Source organism: Pithys albifrons, chromosome 1 (assembly GCF_047495875.1).
Source record: "Pithys albifrons albifrons isolate INPA30051 chromosome 1, PitAlb_v1, whole genome shotgun sequence".
NCBI classification, from domain to species: domain Eukaryota; kingdom Metazoa; phylum Chordata; class Aves; order Passeriformes; family Thamnophilidae; genus Pithys; species Pithys albifrons.
The window spans coordinates 19950889-19970707 of NC_092458.1; the positions used below are offsets into that span (position 1 = coordinate 19950889).

At 42.7% G+C, this 19819-nt stretch overlaps 1 protein-coding gene across 2 annotated transcripts in view; it reads left to right on the plus strand.

The window, feature by feature from the left end:
* The first annotated feature begins 1719 nt into the window (after positions 1-1719).
* EDAR (ectodysplasin A receptor) overlaps positions 1720-19819 on the plus strand; it is a 79725-nt gene continuing 61625 nt past the window's right edge. For both annotated transcript variants that reach the window (XM_071574780.1, XM_071574865.1), the window contains exon 1: positions 1720-2013. The gene's annotated coding sequence lies outside the window, so the exon portion shown is untranslated. The remainder of the gene's footprint in view (positions 2014-19819) is intronic.

Here is a 19819-nt window from a genome sequence, read left to right on the forward strand (position 1 = left end):
TTTTGGGTGGCTAGAGACTGTGTGAGGTCTCTTTCTGCATGGATTTGTTGTTTTCTTGTAAGGTGTGTTCACATTGTGCTTTTCCCAAATCTGGGCAATAAACTGTGGATAAGCCAGCTGCTTATTGTTAGAGACTTTTGAGAATGTGTCTTTATTGGCCAGTAGATTCAAATGCTGTTAGGAGGGAACACAAATGTTGCATGAGCCTTGTTTCCACAGGCAATAGGGATAAACAACTATTGTTCTTCTGCCTTCTACTCCACACTTCTGTCTTCCATGGTCCCACTGCCTTTCAGGAATGGATGCATCCTGTGGGCTATAGGGAAGCAACCTCATTCCTAGTCTATTCCATCATTTCCAGTGAACCTTCCCTGCTATTGCCACCTTCATCCTTGTCTCTCATTTCAGAGGAGAACTAACTTCAGGAGCAATTCACCTGCTGTTAAGAGAAGCAGTCCCTATGGAAGGTCAGCCAGGCTTAGCCATGTTTGATCTGTGTTGTAGTGATGTCAGCCATAATCTTTTCTTCTCTTCAGGCAAAAAGGAAGCAACTTGCTGTGTAGCCCAGGGTCAGCTTTTGACAACTGGAACCATTGACTTGAATATGCTTCTTAATAAAATGAAAAAATGCCCAATTATATTTTAATGTTGATTCATAACATTGAGTTTGGTAGGTGTTAAATAAGAAACAAAGTACACCTTTGCCCAGTGGGATGGTGACAGTCAGGTCAGCTGTGGACTTACAAGAATAGCATACACCAGAATACAGATTTTATGAGTCTTGTATCCCAACAAGACTGAAAGGTCTCTTTTGAGAAATATTTCCACTGATCAAGCATTGTCATGTTTTCATACTACATATTGGATGCTTACTAAAGGAGTTGTAGTGTTGATATGTTTCTCCTTTATGACTTCTGAGTTAACTGCTCTAGCTGCACTCAAACCATTTGCAGGTGTGCTGGGGTTATTTTTTGCATTTAATTTATTTTATTTATCACTTCAGTGATAAATAATGCTATCTGAGTAGATTATTTCACATTTTCTGATTTTAAGGAACACTGTATTTGCAGAAATATTGATAATCCCCTCCAGCAGAGTTAGCTGATAACCAGAATTTGCAACCTTTAGAAAGCACAACAGTATAAGAATACTCTAGTTTTGCTTGGGAAGAAAAGAGCTGGTAGTTCAGAAAGGTAGCTACAACATTTTCAACTTGAAAAGTAAATTATTCCTTTAGAATTTGCTAAAAGCAACAGGGAGTTGTTTGTGCTCCTGGGGACTCAGTGATTCTTGATGTCTCCCATGCTGTCCCTCCCTGATAGAGTCTCGTGGGAAGTTCAAGGGGTCCTCAAACATGCGACTTAAGAGAAGGAAACTGAGACAGGCTTCTGAGAAGCCACCTCAAATTACCTGAAAGTCAAGGTATTTGTGCTGAATAGTTTGCTGAATGCTAACATTCGCTAAACTCAACCAGTTCAACCATCAAACTTCACCCTCGTTCCTTCTACTCCCAGAAGCTCCCGAGAAGCATTCCCCTGCTCTGTGCCCCAGGTTCTTGCTCCCCTTCTCCCAGCCAAACCAGATAACACCTCCTCCTCCTGTTCAGCAGCAAGATGCGAGCTCGGCGGCAGCGGGCATGGATGTGGGACTCCTCATGCTGCGCTGCTCCTCTAGGTGGGGTAGGCGAGTTTCCGCAGAGAGCGGAGCCCGCTTCAGCGCCCGCGGCTCTGCCAAACTTCTCAGAAGAGAGCGAGGGGAAGGAGAAGTTGTTGGGGAGCCCCTCCGAGCCTGCGAAGGGAGTGCGGGGCCGTCGGCTGGCGGCTCCGGGGCGTTCGGCCTCCGTGGGACCCAACTGGGGCATTAATGACAGGCTCTGCGAGCAGAGGAGACGCGCTCTGGCTGTGCCTGAGCCTCGGCACCTGTGAGAGCCCGACCGGGCGGGTACCCCACGCCCTGTGCCCGCCGGAGGAGCTCTGCTCGCGGCTTCAGAGGTGCTGATCCCGTCTGCCCAAGGTAGGCTCACGTCGAGCGTGTCTGCTGCCTCTCTCTTCCCAGAGCTGCGGTACGGGACCCACTCTGGCATGGGGATGTCACTGAGGGCTGGGTCTGGAAATTTTGTTGGGTTTAGGTTTCGTTTGAAGGAGAGGTCACCATTCACTGAGTTTCTCTGCTCCTGGCATTGGACTAAACAAACGCGCTTTTTTTTCTGTGAATGCTAGAAAGTAGCTACAGTTCTTGGTAGTCTCTTTGATTAGAACTTACTGTTTCTTCACATAGAATGTGTTGTAGACTTATTTGTTTTAGAAGTACTCATGTTCTGACCAACTCCCAAGCTCTGGAGGATTCAGTGGGATTTTTTATTTCAGTACAAGTACATAATTCTCCAGAGGATAGTGGAACTGCTGTTTTGGGTCTTGTGTTAACACTGCAAACTAATTTGGCTGTACTTTTTACACTGCTACTATACTTTTGAAATCACAACCAACTCCAAAAGGTATCACAGAATTGGTAGTGTTGTGGCGGACTTCATATGTTCACATGTTTGTAGCACGCCAGTTTTTATTTTCCCTGCTTCCTCAGTCTTGTTGGAAAAGGGTACTGTGGGACTGAGGTCCAGAGAGTAAAGCAGACTGCTGCCCACACTGAGGAGTACCTGGGCAGCAGTGGCATTGCATACCTTCTCCAAACACAGTACACTGGAGCCATACATGGTGTCAAAGTAGCTTTGAAATGTTCAGCGCAGCTACATCGGGGGGAGCAGAGAGCGTGGTCCAGACTGCAAAACCTGCTCCAACAGTGAATTGGCCTATGTGAGCGTTGCAGGACTATGAGAGACTGTTGTTGGTACTGAGCGTGGTGTTTTTAGCTGCTGCTGCCATGGCTATAGCACTGATCCTATGCATTAGGAAAAACGCAGCTAGGCACTTGTATACCTAAGAGAAAAGTGTTTAAATTTTTTCAACCCTTGGAGCTTTAGAAGGGGCACGAGATGGCACTTTGGATTTGGCCCCATGGGATGACAAGTGAGATCCTCATCAATAGTACAACAATGCCAAGAAGCTTACTGATCCTTGCCTCCTTGGGGTACCACTCCAAACCTCTTTATTTGCCTCAAGCTACAAGGAAAGCTTTCACACCTCTGGCTGCTGTTCCTTTAAATACACAAGGCCAATGGCTGCTGCTGCCACTCCTCTACAGCAGAGATGGGAGATGATGTACACAGCAGTTTTGAATGATAGGTCTTGAAATGTTTTGGGTGAGTGGTGGAAATCTCTGGCAGCTCTGTAAGAAAAATCATGGGAGAGCACAAATGTTCAAAGGAAATTAATGTGATAGTACAGGGTAGGGTCAAACCCCTTGACTATGATCAGGATTATTCAGTTCTTTGTTCTTCTCTCTCCTAAATTTCTAAAATTTAGAAAATGAAAAGAAAGTTTAGGCATCCTCTATTAAAGAGCAATGCTGATAAGAAATTAATTTTGAAACTGAAAAAAGACAAAAACAGTTAAATAAAGGAAATACATTTGGCAGCAGCCTGTTTGGCTTCACGCTACTCAGTGTGAACAATTTCACCTTCAGGGAAGCTCCTGTGAGCAAAATTTCACTGGGCATGAGTGCTGACGGTGAAACTGTTACCAGAGCTCGGCCCAGCATTTTGAGTTTGTAGGGTACAGCATAGTTGTGTTGCTGTTTGCAATAATGTAATCTGGCCACAACAAAGAGCTCAGATGAAAATGTGCCCAGAAAAAGCCAGTAGGCTTTTTTTTCTTAGTAGATAGATCGTTTTTAAAGAAAACCGCTGGCATAAATACACTGCTTTTTCTCTATTGCAGCTAGATGGAAAACATGTGATGTTTTAATTTTTTGCATCAGATCATGAAATGGTAATTTTCAAGGCATCGTACTGAATTGTATGCCATGGAACTCATCTCATTGAAAACGTTCAACTGAATGCAGTTTTACCATAGAGGTGTTTAGAATGCCTCCACATGAAACATTTCAATTTTATGTGTAAAGGTGACATTTCTTGGAGGACTGGAATGTTTTAACAAAGTCTACAGTTTCTAACTGAACCCATATAACTGTGCTAGGTCCAAGTCTCAGTTTTCAAAAAATAGCAGGATAAGCTTTTGAAGATTAGATTAATAATAAGATAATGTTTTTCTCATGTTGTCATCAGTGGAGGAATTCCCCTCTAATATCCTCAACATAGGTGTTTCCTTTATCCATGCTAGGATGCAACTGGGTCTCAGATCTTATCTATGCTGCCTCTCTTTTTGGCTAAAGAGTAGATAAATTGCAATGAGAGCTAGTGCCTATAGCAGCATAACCTGAGAGCTGCCAGCATGGCCCCACCCTACATAAGTCATTGGTGAGGAGCTGAGTGTAGATCAGCCTTCCTATTTACTCATGTAAAAGGTATCTCACTTCTCCCTCTGGTTATTCTGAAACCAGGCCTTCACTGCCTCTTGGTGCCCCCCTGACCCTCAAGACCCAGTATCTTTTTTATGATGCAATAGAAGATAACAGGTGCCCCTTTTTTACCCAATAGCTCCTGAAGAGGCAGCTCTCTTTGGGGAAACACCTTCTTTCCTAATAATGTAGAAAAGTTCTGACCAGTGTGTCATTAGGGCAAGGAATTATTTGCACAAACAGAGACACTTTCTTGCCATGTATATTCCAAGAGGGTACACCCTGTAAAGAATTAGATATTACTGAACAAGAATGGAATTGTCACACGTAGGACTGTCCACCTTGCCAAGTATAATTGACCTGTGCTGTAGGTCACTGTGCGGACAAAATGTTTGGCTATTCTTTTCCCAGAAAACCAAGAACCTGACTTCATACAGCAGAAGACTAGAACATCCAAATACTATTCGGAGGCTAAGTAACTTGTTCTTTTATTTGATTTATCATTCATCCAATTCTGTAACAAATGAACTGAGATCCTAAGCCCATGTAGTCGATGGCAGAACTCCCACAAGGGTGGTATGTCCAGCTCTTGCTGGCACTGTGGCAACATTCGGTGATGAAACACTCTTTCCTGAACCATGTTGGCTTTGCACACATTTCTTCTGACTTGATTTAGATGGGATTTTTCAGTTTCTTCTCACTGGGGAAATCAGAACAAAAGTAGAGAGGAAGCTCTTTTCAAATTTAGGAGTCCACTAGAAACAAAAGAATAGAAGATAAACAAAGGCTACTTAAAAGCATTATTTACCATTGTCTTTTGAAGAAGTTAAAGCTTTGCCAGTGGATTTTCAAATCTCTGCAGAGACGGAGTCAGAGCCACATCCTCCTGATCTGACGCTAGTGAGTGTTGATTTTGAATGGTCAGAGGTGGCATTCTCTGATGTTAAGCCACAGGCTTGAGCTGAATCACCCGCCCTGCATCTAGCTACAGGTTTTACATTGTCATGTTGCCACATTACCATAATGTCTGGCCGTCTGCAGTGAAAAATCAATAGCAAAGTCCCTGGTAGATTTTGCAGTTTCTGGCATTTATTCTTTTTCAGACTCAGTTCTGCAGAGCTGAGCTTTTTTTATGAATCGGTGCCTTAAATTCTTCCTGTTTCCTTTTTGAGAGGGGAAGGCTGGTAAGATTTTAAGTGGTAGAAGGGACTGCCAGAGCTGTGTCAGTTTTATAACAGAAAGACTTTTTAAGGAGGTTGATGTTGCCCCATTCCCTGTCCCACAAGAAACCTCTCCAGCAGTTGCTGGTATCTCAGCTGACCCTTTTGCCTGACGTGTGCACAGGAGACTGGGAGAGTCTCTGACCTGACTATCCAGGGGCCTGCTCTGACAGTAAATATGTGCAGGGTAAACTACGTTTTGAGAATGGCTACTGGGTCAATGGCTGCTGGAAAACTGGGGAGGAAAGGCAAAAGAGTTTATAATATTTAGCTTGATTACACTTGTGGCATCTTGAAATGCTGATAGACTTGAGACCCTTTTGATCTTAAAGGCCAAGATCAACCTAGTTGCTAACCTCCAGCATGCAACTCTTCCCAAACAATCTTTCTACCGCAGCCTGGCACAGAAAGACATATGAGCTCCAGTTTCTCGCTGTCTTTGTCTCCACTGTGCAAGTGCTGATGGCTGCACATCCCTTGCAGATCATGTTAATGAGCTTGTGGTTCATTAGGCTTCACATCCAGGACATGGTGCTGTGAAACCTGGCTGCATCCAAGCCCCAGGCAGGTCTTTGGTAAGAAGGAACCCTGGAAAGATTCATTCTTTTCCCCACCTCCCCTGAAGGCTGTGTGGTGTATGAAGATGAGCCTTTATCCTCTGTTCAGCAGTGTAACAGGCTGGGGACCAAAGCAGAAACATATGGCCAAGTACTGAGAGAGCTTTTAATTCTGACAGAGCATCCATCTCCTCCTTTGGATATATCACAAACAAAAACTACTGAAGTGCCAGTTAAGCAGCATACAATTATTTGCAGATTGACTGTAAGGATTTTTCTTTTCATTTTAAGCAAGAACCATTTTAATAGTTGAGGATTAGATATTTATAATTATCCAGACTAGAAGGATGCATTCCTATGATGGACTCCATTTTTCTTTCACAATTGTCTGCATGCTCCACTGCTTGGGAGATGGACCAGTGACGGAAAGAGCTCTGTATAGTAATAGCTGATAAATTGAGGTTTTCTAGAAATTGGCTTCTGTCTTTTGAAAGAAGGCCAGAAGACCCTATGCATCCAGATCACACATTTTGGAGGAGAAACACTAGGACTGCAAAAATATGAAGAACAGATGATATCAAAGGCTAAAATAGGCAGAATCTGTTCAAGTACCCAGTGCTTGTTTATAGCCTGCTCTAGTTAGGAACTATGAAACAGACAGCATCTTCAGATATGGGAGACTTCAATTTGCCACTTATAACAATGAGAAGCTTCAAATGACCATCCTAAAGAAACATTTCTCTTCCTATTCAAGTCAACAAAAGAGAAAAGGCTTGGGACATGTTCTCATTTTGTCACTGGAGATTTTGACATTTCTCCTCTTGGTGGGTACCTGATAACAATGGGTCCCCCAAGTTAGACATGTTTGTATTTCCACAAATAGGAAAGAATGATCTGTGGGCTGCCACCCATTCAGTGACCCATGACAGGGGGCCAAGCACAGCAGCACCACCTTCAATTGGCCACCCCCTTTCTGAGTTTTTCCACCTGCACAGCAGGCATGGTTCAATGGCTTGTGGGCTCACCTCCAACCCACAGGGAGTTTATGGGCTGACAGATCTGCCTAAGCCAAGGCTGTTGTGAAGTCTGGCAGTCTGAAGCTGGTTTCACAAAGCATTCAGTTGTGCCAGCTGCAGGAGGTCAATAATTTCCAAAAGAAGGGCAGAGAGCACAGCTGAGGGCAGTAACTATCTCAGCTGCACTGTTTATTTCCATGACCAAGTCTGAGTGTCAGCACCCTCCAAGAGAGACAAAAGCAAAACCGAGTATCCAGGCATTGTGGGGCACAGATTTATTTTATTACATTCAAATACTTCCCCATGATGAGTCTTGTCTCTTTAAATTTTCCATACAGAAAAAGCATGTGCTGACATATTGTCAGTTGGAGGGGTATATTTTTCTGCGCATATATAGATCCAGTTGATTTCTTTGGGACCTAAAATACAAAGGAAAAAGCCATTGTTCTTTTCTTGTTCTCAGTTTTCGAAAATTGCCATTTCTCATAAGCAGACCAAAACAGATAACAGATGGCACTGGCTAGCAACAAGGAAACCTAGATGCAAATATTGTACAGTATACGAAGAACTTCTCTGATGTGGCAGGGTTATGTTTTCTATCATAGTTTCTAATCATTTGTAAGAAATGCAAGAAAAGCACTAGAACTTTGTGGTATTTAATTGGATGTGAAGGGTGCAAATAATTCAGCTGGACCCCAAATGATAAAATTGGTAATAAATAAAAAAAAATTGATAAAAATGAACATATAGGGGCTGGATACACTTTCCAGTAAAGTCAACAGGAGACTCTCCAGCAATGTCAGCAGATATCCAACCTGCATGTCTGTTTCTGATTTTCATCCAAGGCCCCCATGTACACAGGCTACACCACAAAAGAGAAATAAAGGGTGCTTGAATGTGAATATGTTTGTGGCCCAAGTGATCAGTCAGTGGTCTTCACAAACATCAAAGTCAGGCACCGTGTAGGGGCACTCAGAGAAAGTAGCATGTCTAACATGTCAGCCCCACAGGTGCCAAGCAGTCCCTGCGTCCTGGCTCTCCCCAGCTTGGATAACTTTACAATGTACCAGGAGCCACTGCTGGGCTGAACTACAGGGGTTTGTACATAGCTGTGAGATGCAGGTCTCCCAGAGCCTGCATGAGATTGTTTCTAATTTAGCTTGGTGGAAGTCAGAAACAAACAAACATATCTCTGCTGGGAGTACCTCTGCATGGGGAAACACCAGGAGCAGTTTGAGTAGGCAGCAAGTGGTGCCCTTGGGGGTACAGCACATGGGAGAGGCACATCCACATGTAGATGAGACATCTGGTTGAAATTTGATGAGTGTACACATTTTCCACTCACTCCTGCCCACAATGTCACCTCTACCTCAGCTTTGAAATTCCAGCCTCCAGAGAAGAGGAAGGCAGTACAAGCTGAAAGAAACTAAAATCCCACCAACTTCTTTTAAGGCCAAGTGCTGGGTCCTGTACTTTGGCCACAACAACCCCATGCAGCGCTACAGGCTGGGCACAGAGTGGCTGGAGAGCAGCCAGGCGGAAAGGGACCTTGGGGTACTAATTGTCAGGAAGCTCAACATGAGCCAAGTGTGCCCAGGTGGCCAAGAAGGCCAATGGGATTCTGTCCTGTATCAAAAATAGCGTGGCCAGCAGGACCAGGGAAGTGATCCTTCCCCTGTACTCTGCATTGGTGAGGCCACACCTTGAGTATTGTGTTCAGTTCTGGGCCCCTCAGTTCAGAAAGGATATTGAGATGCTGGAGCAAGTCCAGAGAAGAGCAACGAGGCTGGTGAAGGGACTGGAGCACAAGCCCTATGGGGAGAGGCTGAGGGAGCTGGGGTTGTTTAGCCTGGAGAAGAGGAGGCTCAGAGGTGACCTCATCACTGTCTATAACTACCTGAAGGGAAGTTATAGCCAGGTGGGGGTTGGTCTCTTCTCCCAGGCACTCAGCAATAGGACAAGGGGGCACGGGCTTAAGCTCTGCCAGGGGAAATTTAAGTTGGATATCAGAAAAAAATTCTTTCCAGAGAGAGTAATCAGGCATTGGAATGGGCTGCCCAGAGAGGTGGTGGATTCACCATCTCTAGAGATTTTTAAACTGAGATTGGACGTGGCGCTGAGTGCCATGATCTGGAAAAGGGACTGGAGTTGGACCAATGGTTGGACTCGATGATCTTGGAGGTCTTTTCCAACCCAATCAATTCTATGATTCTATTCTATGATTCTCTTTCCAAGCAAGAGGAAATCTCTTCTTGTAGCAAATGACTATCGGATCCATCCCCTACAATGAACAATAGATATCTGAGCAGCTAGAAATTTAATGTCTGATGTCTTGGTTGGGTGAGATTACAATTAAATGCCTTCTTTTTGCAGAAATGGGTGCTTGCCAACTTTCCAGTGTAATACAGAGCACTTGCTTCTTGTGCTGCAGAGCCCTAAGATATCAGACCTTCCATGTAAGGCAACAGACAGACAAATGCACTCAAAATGACAGAGTGATTTCTCATATTTACCTCTACCTCCGTTGCTTGTACAGGCAGATCCATGGCAATGAGCACAACCCTATCTTGTTGGTAGAAGGACGTGGTTAAATGCTCATTGATTTGGTTTTTTTTCTAGAAAATGAGTATGTTGATGTAGTGCCAGTCATATACTGACAGAAATTTTAGAAAGCTCACTTGTTCACTGATGCTCCACTCATAAGTCATGTGCCTGTCCCATGCCTTTGCTGGTAAAATACCTTACCCCTAGCCTTTATCCCATACGACACTGAATCTATGCCTATAGAGAGCATCAGAGCCTCAAGAATTTTCTTCATCATATATATAAAGTTCAATTTTTCTTTAAAGTACTTCTTAACACTCCCTTTGCATTCAAGTAAAGCTGTCACTGAGTTCACTGAAGTTTGCCCACGCAGGGAACAAGGGCTATTTCCCCTTGGGATTACACAAGCCATTTTCTAGTAATTTGTCTGCTAAGGTGACTGATTTCCTTATTATAGCAGTGAAAACAGGAACTTCACTGTCTTCTAACAGAAATGACTTTACATATTTTATGAAACTGAGCCAAAGGCAATGCTCTTGTTAAGCTGGAGTTGGTGGGTGTTTGGTTGCTCTGGACGTGAGAATTATCTACTTCCCCTTCCTCTTTTTTTGTTTTTGTTAATGAAGGCTTTATACCTGACTAAAATATATAGCTATATTTTTCCCTTCAGGTCATGTTATCGGAAGCTTTGAGTTGGGGGTGGGAGTAAAAAAGTTCACTTACTAAGTAAGATTAAAGCAATTAAAGGCTAAGGCTCATATTTAATTTTCCCTTGTAGATGCAATTTTTCATACAGTGACAGCATCAGAACCTTTTCAAGTTTTATAGCTATTTCACATTTGGCAGAAACAACAGGAAACCATCTGTAGCAAAGCAGGATTGTTGTAAGCATAATATTCAGTAATGAAAAAAAGATTAAAAGGAAACACTGTTATCTTTATTCAATAGCTTTGAAGGCGCAAGGAGCAGGTTGCTTGAATTTGCCCATCTATCTAGTAGCTTCATAAAAATTTACTAGATGAGGCAACCATGTAGAAAATTGATTATTTCAGCAGAAGGAAGAAATCCAATAGGAAATTTGACTTTTGGTTTCTCGTTGAGATTTCCATGATGACTGTAAGGATGCCTGTGCAGAGGAGGCTGCATATACCTGTTTTCTGTCAATCATGATTTACAATGGTGGAACTTATAAGCACACACACAACTTCAAATAATCAAATTGTCCCACAGAAGGTGAGTAAGCTACTCATGGTCTTAAGCTTTAACTCCATGCTTGTAAGGCTTTCTGGACCAGGGAAATAAAGATAAATAGTGGGAATTTAGATGCCTCACAGTGTGTTCCTATATGACAGGGTGTGTTCTTCCTTTACTGTGTTCTCTATGCTGGAAAGGAGACTTCCAGAGTGAAGGAGTGTATACTCATGGGTTGGGGGTGAAAAATACTTTTTGGTGAAAGTTTTTTAATCAGGGTATCACATCCCAAGGCTGCAGTTTCAGGGTTACTCATGATAGCCACTGAAGACCTCTGAAGACCACAGTCAGTCCATTCAAGAAAGGGAAAGAACCATTTTTTCATATATGCTCTAAAATTTGGCCTGGGCTAAACCTGCCTGTAATTTCTTTGTCACTGACAGTGTTTCACATTTTAATAATCAGACCTAGTTTTTAAGATAGCATTTTGCTGTGCAAAAGTCAAAATATGTCAGGGAACTGCAATATCTTCTTGTTATTAATGTCTTAAATTATAGCCAGACACCCTGTTTTTCCAGTTTTCAAGACAAGTTATGAAGGCTTTTTTTTTTTTTCCACTGCTGAGCTGATGAGACATTAAAGGTTTCTTTTTCAAATAGTTTGGCTGTTGGGTTGCTCCTTTCACTCACACCTGCCCCTTCACTTAGACATTGTCTCCGCCTCTTCAGCATCAAACACTGAATTTACATAGGCACAAAGAAAGTGTGAAAGGGCAACAGCTTGCACGGTCATTAAGATGGGAACGCAAGAAGAACAAAGCAGCACAAGGGTAAGAGAAATACAGCAGTACCCTACCTTTCTGCGAGGCTGACTAACCAGGTCTTTCCCACAGGAGGGAATGGTGCTGAGGATACCGCAGGATTAGCAGATGCATGTAGAGCTGCTGGCAATGGCTAGGCCAGTAACAGCGAGTGAGTTGAAGTTCTAGACATGAGTCAGGTGTTGAACTTGTTGTGGTTTGTAGCGGCTCTAAAGGCTTTGTACAGCATCACTGTAAGAGTCTGCGACTGCGAAGTGATGGGCTTACAGCTGGTAGAGTCCCTGTCTGCTTTGGAAGGGGTGCTTGCCATCAACAAAACATTGTAGTTAAGCTCAACTCAACATGTTGCTCATCCATAGCACAGCCTTGGTTGTACCTCTCACTTGTATTATTTTAAAGCCTTTACCAAAGTCCTCTGGCTTATTAATTAAGATCTTCCTAAATATAGAAGCATCTCTTGAGAATTTCAGAGATTCACATAAGAGTAACAAAGTTATTTCTTAAAATATATGTGATAAAATAAGACAAAAGCAGTAGGATGATAAATGTGTTTAACATCTAAAGTAATTTTTTTCTGTGTGTGCATGGCTTTTTCTTCTGGAATTCTAAAACACTGAAGCAAAGAACATGAGAGGGAAGCATGTTGTCTGGATTTGTTTTCTTTCTTCAGGACTTTCTGTTCATCCCTTTTAAAACAAGTTTAGCAGAAAGACTTGAGAGGAAAGATTTGAGATGCTCCCTTAGTCCTGATGTCATCGGTGCTTTTGGTTTTTTCTTTAACAAACTGCTGATGTTGTACTTTTATCTGCTGTTGCCTGTGACTATGACAGAGATGGACTAAAACTTAAAGCTGCAACTGCTGCCTAAGCTGCCCAGACTGTATTAGTTTAATCAAAATGAGTGAAAGAGAAAGACATCTGCTTTCCCTCTTGCAAAGCCAAGTTCAAAGGCATTGCTGCAGCTCAAGTTCCCTGAAATACATAGAGATGCAAAGCTGCTATCTGTGGTATTTTCCCTATTGTTACTGATGCTAGCTGGATTAATTTAAAAAGCGGTGCACAGACCTTTTCTTAGCTTCACAGACATGTCAATTTTTGCAGAACAGATGAAAACTTATAAGCAGTGCTGTTTAAGTTTGAAATATTTTTCATCTGGAGTTTTACTCCTTTTTTATTTATATAGATGAAACACTTTTCCTTAATCACAGAAGAACAATTAGTGGTGGGTGTGTGAAAAGTGTGTAGAATAGCAGGCACTCTCTGAATCTTTGATTTGGGAGCACTCTGATGTGAGAAGCAGGTACTTTCTATTAGGTCATCTCCACGGACTTAATCCCAAGGAGGAACTTGGATGCCTAGCAGACAAGTCACTGCACACACTAAGTCTAAAATTTAGATCTTAAAAAACCTTGCTTGCCTGCCTCTTCACCCCAGAGGTACCTACATACCTTAACACCCACGTTTGCATCCACCGAGTTCTTTGCATGCTTGAACTTGTGCTTGTGGACATGCTTTACCTGGATTGGTCTGTGCTGGATGAACAGACACAGGCGCCACACATTAAGTTCTCGCTATGAGAATGGTCACACTGTTACATTTAGCCCATGCTCAGGGAGCTCGGGTGGCAGATCTGGACTTGATCTGCTTCTCAGCATGGGAAGACTTTAGCTGTTTCACTCACATCAGTGCCCCCAGCACCACATCTTGTGCCTTCTGAAAGAGGTGTCTGTCTGTCCCCCCCTCTTGTTTTTTAACTGTTACATTTTTCCAGGCATAAGTGACTATTTGGTGAGCAGTAGCAGAATAATGTTGCTGCATGGTGGCTAGGGTGTTTGACAGGGTGTATGGGGGTGTGTGCTCCGGGCAATACTCAGTATAAGATATTTAAATTTTATTCAGAGTAAGAACCGAAGCCTAGTTTCCAAACCCTGTCCCAGGTGGTGCCCCAGTCACTAGGTTTGGGAGTCATGTGTCTAAGTGAAAGAGAGAAAAAAACTGTCTCATGCAAAGCAGAAAACCTTCAAGAGGAGGGAGCTGCACAGATCCTGCAGGAGAGCCTCTGTAGTCACACTGCCCAGCCAGGGGCCCTGAACTATTTCCCTTCCATGGAGCCCACCCAGCCTGCCCCCAGCCACTTAGAGGGAAAATTTCCAGCTTTTGTTCAAACAAAGAAGGATACTGAAAGGCAGAGGTGTTTGGCTTTGTGTTGCCCCATAGATGACAGGTTTATTAAGGGCAAAGATACAAAGCAGTGGTAGGAGGGGTTCTGTTTTTTGGGGGATATCTGGAGAACTGGATGGCAAATCCTTGTCAGATTCCTAACCCCTGCCAGGATCATGGCAAAGGCATTTTGAGGATCTCTGTTTTGAGGCATCTCACTCTTCCCAGACTCTGGTTGTAGCAACAATGCTACCATATTCTGTGTTTTCCATGGAGCACTGAGTATCATGGCACTGCTCGTGTTCTGAAACTGGCCTGATCCCCAGTGAAGTAGGAAACTTTCTTAGGAAAAATATGCTAGGTGTTTGGCTAGGCTAGTTAAAATCAGATGTGACTAAGAGGCAAGTAGCTCCAGGAACACCAGCATGGATGAAGGCTGATTTCTGATGGATCAGTGTCTTGTGGCCGATAGTCAGCTCCAACCGAAGCTCTCCCCAGTGGGACATTTGCAAAGACCTTGCTACCATGTGCATTTGTCAGTGGCTCACAGGGCAGCCTCCTCCCATGCTGTAATGCATCAGGAACCCTGATGCAGTCACCTGCACCATGACACCTCCAGGGACTTCTGAGGAGAGGGGCTAGGGGTGCACAGTTAAGCAGTGGTGGTTTGTGGAAAATTGCATCATGGCCACACAAGCAGCATTTGCTTTGGAATCCACTTAAAATTTGAGTAAATACACCTAGTTTAAACAACAACCAAAGAAACCCCACAGTAAAATGACAAAGTAGCCCTCCTGCAAATAACCCCATGGTTTTGGCACTCTCTTGAGAGACAGCTATAGGAAATTCAGCTCCCTGTTTCAAATTAAATGTTTTACTCAGTGTGTCATACACCTGCACTAATAAATTGATCTGTGGAAACCATATACACTGCTTAAATGTGTTAACCATACTTTGTATGCAAGCCTTCAGTCCTTATTAAAGGTGTAGCAATAGTTCTTAAATTGTTAAATAACAACTATTCAGAATGCAAGCAGACAGCACAGCAGAGATTTCAGGGAGAGATGTTGCAGGGGCAAACTTCAGTGAAGGGGTAATAGGTGGTATGAATGTGGTCATCTTAGGTTTTCATTTCCAGGGGTTTGAGTGGCTTTGAAGTTAAAATGTTCTGAACACTGAAGATAGACTCCAAAATCCCACTTATATTGTAAACTAATTGGCTTATATTTGGGAAACTATGTTAGCTGAGCTAATACACTTTTCTCCTAGTAGGCCCACTGATTTCAGCTGCTGATGGTGCTTTGGGAGCTGGAGCAGCATGATCTGATCTTTTTGTTTTGAAGACTGAAGTTATTCCCTTTTGGAGAAGTTTATTTTATTGGGCACATAAATTAGGTAGAACCATTTTGTAGCTCTGTATACAGCTTTGACTTCTTCCTACAAGAAGAATATGTCTCTGAGAGAAAAACAGGACCTCAGGGCTTCAGGTGAGAAGCTTTATATATGTAATACTCTGAACAAGAAAAATGTACAGAGTTGACTTTGTAGATGGGCAAACTTAGTCATTGCTTTCTTAAGGCTTTAAACTTATGTCACCAGGAGGTGCTAAGAGATGGGGCTGTCTTATGGCTTTTTTTTCTTTGTTCAGATTTGCATACCCAGTATGCCATGATATGACAGCAAAATGAAAGGGTTTTAATTGGCATATAATGTATGTAAGATTGGGTCACTTTTCATTACATGTGAATAGGGCAGAAGAAAAATAACAATCACAGCTTATTAGTAACAAACAAAAACACTACCCTTTCTGCTGCACACTTGTGTGCTCAGATTTGACATAATTCTGCTTGATGTAAAAATAACTCATCTGTCAATACCATCATTTATCATGAAACGATAGCTCTCTGTAATGCATGGTTTTAATTAACTGTCAGTTGCTGTTGCAGTGGCTGAGATGCAGTGTATGCATTTGGCACTTAGGCATGTACATGAGTTTTTGGAGATGTATTAGCAGGCAGAGCCAAAGCAGCCAAAAATGGACTCTGAAAGCAACCTGAGAGCACATGTGAACATAAGCACTTACTATCCACCAAACCTTTGTCCTTTAAACATGTATCCTGTTTGCCTTTTTTGGAGAAGAATTAGCTTTCATTGTTCACTGTTTCAAAGCACATCATAGTAACATGCCCTCGGGTTTCTGCAAGGTGACACTTTAGCTGTAAAAGAAATGTAGTTCCTCAGTTGCTGTTGTGCACTTGATAGTTGTATCTTCCAGAACTGCTGTTTCTATAACCCTTTACTTATTCCAATCAAATGGTCACAGAAATAAATAATTTAGAATTACAAGATTTTGCTATAAAATACATTGCTACAGCTACTATGTGATTTTTCCACTGCTTTACACAGAGCAGCACATTCATTCAGACTAAGCCATCTTCTAAGAGCTACCCCAGACCAGGGCCTGGGGGATTTCAAGGGACTGTCTGGACCAGGCAGGCTGTTCTCAACTCTTGGAGAGAAACAAGTGTGCCAGCATGCAGGAGGCAGGAAGGGGCTCTTCCCATAGCTGTCTCAGGTCATAAACATGACTTGCTGCATTCCAGTTTGCAAGATGATCTTGACATTAACTACCCGTTTGCAGGCAGAGCCTGCTGATGTGTGATGTCACATTGCCCTGGTGGCAATGGGCCCCAAGAAGGTGACAGTGAGTTGCCTGGGATTTCTGTCCAGGTGGGATTATTCTGATGCAAGGGCAGCATGTACCCAGCATATCTTTGCCAGCTTCTTTTTGTGCAGGAGTTGAATGGCTATGAAGAACAGGCGCATGGAGGGAGCATGTAGAACAGAGGGTCAGGATTGCAGCAATTGTGTGAGCTGTAGGAAAGGATGCTTAAATCCTGTTTGGGCTCCCAGGTGTATGAAGAGCAGCAGGGACATGAGCAGTGGCTGTGGGAACAACATGAGGTGTGGGCAGAGGGAAGGGATACCTACTGCTTTCCATTGATGCACTCACTGCTTGAGCTGGAGTGGAGTGAGGAATGGCAGCAAGAAGAGTCATCCTGAGTTAGAAGGAGTCATCGGCACCACAAAACATGTGTTGAGGAAGAAACTGAGTTACTAGTAGGCAAAGGACTGAGTGGAGACAAATAGCAAAGGATTAGAGGACAGAAAGAAAGGTGGCATCTCTCTGAGGGCTGGAGAAAGAATTGCTGGGGAATGCAGGGAGTTTGCTGTCTAATTCATTACAGGTTCTCTCATTCTTGAATAATGTAATGATCACCAAACTTTGTGGTTTTGAAGTTCCATTTTCAGAACAGTAAAATGATTTGTTTGGTCAGAAACACAGAGGAGGAAGAAATACACACAAAATTTCATATGGTGCAGAAAAACTATCTTGAACTTGAAATGTGTCTATAGATTTACAATGTCATACATGTGTGTATTTAACATATAAATAAGTATTCACATTTTTCATTAGCTCAGAAGTAATTTTAAAGTTCCAGGGATTATCAGGCTCTCTGCAGCCTTCTCCGTGTGTTGCTTCTGTAAGATCTATTTAACATCAGCAAAAGATGTGCAGTGTATACACCTCCAAAAAACACTTATACCCTGCCAAGCAGTTAATCACCAATAATTATATGAACAATCTCAGTTAATATCTAAGCTTGTTATCCATATTCATACTCACATTTTTCTCTTCTGATGGTCTTTCGTCACTGTTTATTGCAATCTTTTTTGGTAGATACTGAAGATTCACTTGGGAAAGGAAGAATACAATGATTCTACGTAGTGCTGGGCTAAGAGTTGAACTTGATGATTTATAAGTTCTTTTCCAACCTAAATGGCTCTATGATTCTATGGTGAGGCCAGAGGCCCTGTTAGTGCTTCTTGAAAATTCCAATTTATTTCTAACGGGCAGGCAGCAATGGAGCGGCTACTTAGAGCCATGTATTTCTGTTTCCCACTCTTGTGGCTCCCTGTGACATAGGGCAAGCTGAACTGGCCTAGTGTGCTCTTTTCCCTTTTTTTTTTTTTTGTGTGTGTGTGTGTGTCTGAAGCTGTACACAGATTATTGCATTTGACTTTAGGTTCAAGCAGCAATCTCTAGCGCTGTCAGGAGCTGAAATGTCAGAATGAAATACTGAATGCTATTTCCTCAGATGCTTGGTGTCAGAAATTATGGAGGCTCCAGGCTAAGTGTCCACAACATGCTCTTGTGATTGCTGTGGTGGAGCCATGCTTCATTTTTCAATACACTGGTTGATGAAACTGATTTCTATGAGAACCTTCTGCTGGCACCAGATAGAAGACATCATCCTCCAAGGAAAAAAAAAGACCAAAAGCCAAACCAAACCAAAACTAAAATACAGCAGAAAGAAGGAAGGAAAGAAAGAAGGAAAGAAAGAGAGAAATATAAATGGCAAATCTTCAAAGTGCATAAAATAGAACAGGATACCTGTGGCCAACCTGACTGATGTCACAGCTTCACATGCAGTTGTGTCAATTCAGAGCTAGTGTAGATGTTTCGCCTCCCACCCAAGACGGTAGATGTGGGTATATTTTTCAGGCTCTTTTCCTGCCTTCCATGTTTCCCTATTTTAAATCTACTGCAAACTTTACCTGCTTTATTCAGATTTGTAATGGCATGAGGTTTATGTGCTAGCTGGGACATGCAAGTACCCGAAGTCCTAAAAATGCTCGTAATTTGCATTCTTAATGAAGTGTAATTTAAAATCCTAAATATAGAAAGTACTCTAAAACTGAAATGGATTAAACCGGCTCCTTTTTCCCAGATCTCAACATTTGAAACATCCCTGTAAGCCCAGAAATTTTGGAAGAAGCCCTGTAAAGGCCTGGCTCTGAACTGCTTGGAAAAATCAGAAAACCAAATCTAGAGCTTTCTATTGGGTTGAATCCAGAATATGCTGACGGGTCCTCCCCAATAGCAGGGAAAATCTCTGATGCTAGAACAGTCCTTAAGTACCTTAGTTCTGCTGCTATCCCATGTTGCTTTCTCATCTCAGGATCCAAGACAGGCGTTGTGAAATGCTTCAAAAAGGCATGGTTTTTGAACTTTTAAGTTTGACATTAACCAGCTATGTTGTCATTTTTTCTCTACCAGTGTAATTTCAGAATATCTCCTCAGAACTGTTTTTAAGTGCCATGGATAAATGCAGCATTATTCCAAGTGCCATGATAATTTTCCATCCCGGGAAATGCCCCTTAACTGGTTCTGCACCACAAATTGCATCCTTATGCCCCAACTTTTATTGGGCCTTTGAGCTATGATATAGACAATAAGTATCTATGCAAATTGCCAGGTGTTATTCTCTGTTTATGATAGACATTTTCTGCCTGTGTCACTTCAAAGCCTTCAATAATTAGTTCAACTCCTGCTAATGCTAGAGTTTCAGCAGCGTGAGTTTTGGGACGTTCAGCTGTGTTTCTCTATATCCTGACACTGTCCTGAGCACACTTCTCTTTCTCTCCTATTGTTTGCTTCATATATCTCAGTGGTCTATGGCTTTGCCTCCCATTAGATGGGCTCAGTGTAAAATTAATTCCTTACTACCAAAGGTTTTCTTGCAGAGGAATTTAAGATGCTAAATGAAACTGGCTAGCCACAACTTGCTGAGAGAGAGGATGGCTATGCCTAAAATGAGGAAACCAGGCTTGCCTCAGAAAACATGGACATGATATGAATTGATGCTATACTCCTTCTCATCAGCTCCCACAAAGTCGAAAACCTCCTTTAGTCCTTTACAGGGCAGCCAGCAGGTTACTGCTTCCCTTGCAGTGCCTGGTCATCCCCGCCCAGCGCCTGGTCCCACAGCCTGGCTGCCAGAGGCGAGGAGAGGCTGGGCTAAAACACAGGTGCCCACACTGGCAGCCAAACACA